The following is a 5,186-nucleotide window of genomic DNA, read 5'->3' as shown; positions in this document are numbered from 1 at the left end:
GAGTGCAGATTCCTAGGCCTGACCCTGGCCCCCAGGTGCAGGCTCTGCCAGGAATCAGCATTTTAACACTAGGCAGTTTGGAGTCACCCCAAAGCTTGAAGGGCCTGGTCTGAGGCCCCTGAGGAACCAGCTGCCCCTCTGTTCTAAGCCCATGAGGACCAGGAGCCTGCAGACTCACAGGAAGGGCGAGGCCCCACATGGCCAGGCAGTGGGCAGGAGACACCCCGTTGCCACTTTGGACAGAGCCCCCCATGTGCCCAGACCCAAGGGTCCCAGGCAGGGTGGTCGTGCACAGAAGCCCTGGCTGTAGAGGAGAGTCTGGCACAAGCTGACCCCCGCTAACCTCCGCTTCACAGCCTGGCTCAACCCCTCTGTCGTCCCATCGGAGGTGTGAGCTCCACGCTACCCAACCACTTCGGCCTGTGTCTTAAGCTTTCAAGTGTGGGTGCCGAGGGCGCCTTCCTCATGCGGGCGTGGAGTGAAATGGGAGGACCACGGCGCGGGGCTGCCGGGGCCCTGGCTCACAGCAGGTGCTGAGAAAGAACAACAGCGCCCATGGGGTAACTCCCCTGGAGGCACCCAGACCAGGCAGGGAGTGAAGCAGGACCCAGAGGAGCAAAGAGTGCTGAGGAATGAAGGAATTCCTCGGAACAACCGGACGCGCAAATGTGGCCCAGGTTTGGAGATGCGGCCCAGGGCCCTGCAGGTGACAGATGGCAGCGTGCCAGGCAGGAAGGAAAACACTCGGCGGGGGAAGTTTCCCCACCCGGGCTGGGGAAGGTCACCGAGCACGGCCTGCAGCAGCTTGTCCCAGTGAGGAGTCCCAGCCGCTGGGACCGCGCAGTGACCGAGACAGGGCCGACGCCCCTTGGAGCAGCCCGCTATCCTGACCGGCCCCAGGGGCACGCCCAGGCCTCGCGCTGCACCTGGGGAGTGCGGGCGCGGGGCACGAAAACGACTTGCCCGGACCGCGCACAGCCGCTCACGGCTGAGCTGTCCCCTGGTCACGCCCTCGGCCCTCCTCCCCCTCCGTGCGCACCTGGGAGCTCTCCGCCTGTAACTAACGGGCTGGCCCGAAGCGCCTCGAAAGAGGGCTGGGTGCGGGACGCCGCTGGCCACCCCCCAGCCCCTCGGCGTCCCCTGGCTGGACGCAGCGGCCACCCCCTGGGCTGTCTGTGCGCGCACACGCGCTGTGGACGCGCAAGCGTGCACGGGCACTGCGGCCACGCGGGCGCGTCTGCACAAACGCGCGCGCACACGCCTTTCTCGGCCTGCGTGGCTTATGGAAGGGTCACCCCGGCCGCACGCCGCCCCGCAGTCCCGAGTGGCGCCCGGGGACCACGCGCCCGCAGCCGTAGGGAGGCGCCGCGGCACCGCCTACACTGCGGGCACGGCCAGCACAAACAGCATCGGAATTAAACCTAAAAACTCTAAGGAAAGGGCGGACGCGAGGAGCAGAGGCCGACACCGCGCAGACTTGGGCCCCGAAGCGGGGCTCGAACTGTAGCCCAGAGACCGCGCAGAGCTGGCTGCGAGCGTGCGCGGAAGTCGAGCGAAGAGGCTCGGGCACGCGCAGAACACGAGCAGCGCCTGCGCCGACGCCGAGTGACGCGGCCTTGAAGGAGGGACGGTGTGGGGTGGGCTGGGCGCATGCGCAGACCGCGCCCCCAGCACCCCCAACTGCTCCTGCACCCACAGTTCCAAGCGCAGAGCCGCGTCCGGAAGTCCGTGGAGTGGATCTTCCTTCCTCGTCCTCTGATTCGTACAGACCACTTCCATTTCCGCAGAAAGTTCCGAGACATTTCCTGACAGTCCGCGAGGCGTGTCGCTGTAGGAAGTGTGCGGCGGCGCTGTTTTGTTTCCGGGGGAATTTATTTTTCTGAGGGACGTTAGGGATTTCCGGGTATTCCTCGCAGCCTCTGATTGGCTGGTTTTATGAATATATTAAAGCACAAAAATAAAATTTTTTTAAATTTAAGCTAAAAAAATAAGCTATTTAGAGTAGGTATAGTCGCCGGTCCCCGCTGGATGCAGCCGCTTCCCCTAGTGTATCTGAGGACCAGGCCGAAGTCGACGTAAGCGAAAAGCGGCGCGCTTGCGGGCCCTTAAATAGCGAGCGCGCGAGGCGTAAGACGTGTTGTATGAAAGGAGAGAAGGTTAGCACTCCCCTTGACAAGGATGGAAGAGGCCCTCGGGCCTGACAACACGCATACGGTTAAGGCATTGCCACCTACTTCGTGGCATCTAACCATCGTTTTTTCTTTTTCCTTTTTCGTCCTAGTGGGGCCAGGGGTGTTTGGCTCGCGGTTGTGCAAACACACGGACGTGTGATACCCGTGGGCGCTCCGATGCGTCGGCGCGACACGTCCGGGTGCACAGGCACGGCTGTGGATAAACGCGTGCAACTCTCCCTTCTCCGCTCTCTGAGCTGCTTGGCATTTTTCACGATAAAAAGTGGATCGCAGCCTTCTTGCATCCGCGTCACCGCACCTGCGGCAGGTGTGCCTTCACCTCCTCATCCGCGGCCCCGGAGAGTGGGGGGCAGGGTCGGGGTGGGACAGCAGATGGCTTACATCTCGCGTAGGTACGTCTGAGCCTGGGAGCGGGGCAGGTGCGGCCAGGTGGACCTGGGACAGTCAGACTAGGTCCGCAAGTGGCTGTGGTCTGAGGCCTTCCTGGCTTCAGAGGTTTCCACTTGCATCTTTTCAGCATCACAGAGATTCGAGGCCTCTTAAAAGCTGAAAGACTTTTCGTTCAACACTCGGGACCAATAGTAACTGAATCGCCACCCTCCGTGGTGCCCTGGCCCGGGCACAGAGAGGACCCCTGCTCCCGGAGGTCAGGTCACATCCTGGACCATTCTAGAGCCTTAGCGGACAAGCCCGAAGGAGGTGACCTCTGTGGAGGGAGCAGGGCAGGCGCAGGGGGGGGGTGGTGGAGTCCTCACACCGGGGGGGGGGGGGGGGGGGGGGTAAGGGAAAGCAAGGTCTAAGATGCCCTGAGTCAAGACTGGAGGGAGGGAGCAGCCATGGGGCCCTCTGGGAGAATGTTCCAGATGGAGAAAGGCACGTGCAAAGGCTCTGTGGCTGGAGGAGTGGGGAGGGGCTAGGCCAGGGCACAAGGGCTACTGGCCAGGGCCCTGGGGACTTGAGTACTGTTCTCAGTGAGGGGAGACCAGGAAGAATTCCCGAGGGCGAGGCCAGGGCCCCATGGGCTCTAACAGCATCCCTCTGGCAGCCACGCCAAGAGCAGTCAGAGGGCAAGGCAGGAGCCGGTGGGAGAAACGCCTGGGGCTGGTCCGGGGGCTGAGAAGTGGTCATTCCGGAGATGTTCAAGGCCAGCGGGACTTGCCGACACAGCGACGGGAGTGTCCGGTCCCTCTGAGGGAGGCCGAATGCAGGAGCAGTTCTGGGCGTCAGATCTAACACTGAGACTTGCAGCACATCGGCCACTTTAAAGCCATGAGGCTGGTAGGGCCACGTAGGAGGGAGTGGACAGAGATGCAAGTCAGGCCTGAGGCCTGAGCCCGGTGTTTGGGAGCAGGGGGACTGAAACAGCACGCGGGCCCCTGCCCTGTGGCTGCCAGGTGACCCCGCACTTCCTTAAGGCCTCACTGGAACCCTCTCTCCTTCCTTGTGCCCCAACCTTTTGATGGAGTAGTCTGACTGACTGTCACTATCCAGACAAAACATGTGCCCTTGAAACAGGCGCAGCTAGAAGGGCCAGCTGCCCAGGGCAGGCGCTGTGCTTGCCCTACCACCTTGGTGTCTCAGAGCCGTTTTACCAGCTGCACTCCAGGCTGTCAGATTCTTCTCCACAGAAACGCCGAACTGCCCAGTGGCATGTGACTGATGAGTGCCCTGTGGATTTTTTGTACCAGTTTTAAATCCATTTGCAGACTCATTCCAGGGGTCCTGTGTGCCTGCGTGAGTGTGGGACTTGAGCTCTCCTTTGAACTGGTCCTGACACCTTACAGGTTTCCCAAGTAAAGCCGCTGGCAAGTGTGCATTTTATCTGTGCAAGTCACGACTGTCTCACGCTGTTGCTGCCCCCATCGCCCCGCTCCTGCCCCCTGCCCACCCCAAGTCCACCTGGTGCCGGGCCCAGGGTCTCCCCGGAGGGGCCAGCGGTGCCCAGGAGGCAGATGCATCGCAGCCCCACGGCCAAGCATCCTGCTTCAAGTGCCCTCCTCACAGGCTCCAGAACAGGCCGCGCCAGGAGGGGGCACATGCCTGTGTTCCATGGATGCCCTTACAGTTCCGTGGACGGAAGTCCCCAGAAAAACAGCCCACAGGGTTCAGAGAGCGTTTCCCCCTCCCAGTCCAGCGCAAACTGCTGTAAGTTTTAAATGAAGTGCTCATTTAAGGACCCAGAAAAAATGTCAAGTTAAATAGAAGCAACCCAACCAACGATTTAAAAATCCAACAGTCCACCCATGGGGACACTGAACCGAGACAGGACGGCGGTCAGCAGCCCCCGGAGGTGCAAGCGGCAAACCCAGATGGGAGCCTAAGGGACAAGAGACTAGGCTCCACGGAGACACCAAGGGAGAAACAGGGGGACCCCGGAGATCAAGCCAGTGCAGGCAGGGGCTTTGCTGGGGTCCCGGTTCACACCAGCACCGCGTGTGCGTGCACGGAACAGACACGTCAGATGCGAAGACAACTGCGGAAAACTGGACCTCAGGTATCTGGTTACAGAACTGGTATTTCAACTGTGAAGATGGTGCTGTGGTAATGCTGTGGGAGAATTTTAGAGACACACTGCATTCACGGCTTAAATTATAAAACATCTGGGATTTACACTGAAATAACCAAGGAGGAACATCATTAAAAGGTTTTGAAGTTGGATGACAGGACCCAGGGATTTTCCCCACTTTCATATGTCAGAAATGTTCCATAATAAAAAGGTTTTGTTTTTAAAATACCAGCTCATCCCCAGAACGTTAGTGGTAGGAGGAAACCAGGTGATTTATTGTCTCCGCCTATTTTCTTACACTGTTGATAATGAGCACAATGTGTAATTTTCATAGTAAGAAAAAGGTATTTTGACAAAACCAAGAACTTCCCGCCAGAGCACGCGGGCCCGTGGCACCGCCGAGCCTGAGCAGCCCGCCTGAGCCGGCCCACTGCCCAGGCGGTAACAGCCACGTGCTGAGGAAGACGAACAGTTCTTACCGGACACAA

General features: G+C 60.0%; 1 non-coding gene across 1 annotated transcript; it reads left to right on the top strand.

The window, feature by feature from the left end:
- The first annotated feature begins 2,134 nt into the window (after positions 1 to 2,134).
- LOC116663405 lies at positions 2,135 to 2,260 on the top strand. Its single transcript, XR_004319657.1, has one exon. It is a non-coding gene; the product is annotated as a U6atac minor spliceosomal RNA (small nuclear RNA).
- The last annotated feature ends 2,926 nt before the right edge of the window (positions 2,261 to 5,186 follow it).

Source organism: Camelus ferus, chromosome 4 (genome assembly GCF_009834535.1).
Source record: "Camelus ferus isolate YT-003-E chromosome 4, BCGSAC_Cfer_1.0, whole genome shotgun sequence".
Lineage (NCBI taxonomy): Eukaryota > Metazoa > Chordata > Mammalia > Artiodactyla > Camelidae > Camelus > Camelus ferus.
Note: the sequence above shows the minus strand (reverse complement) of the source record. Positions and strands in the feature narration are given on the sequence as shown.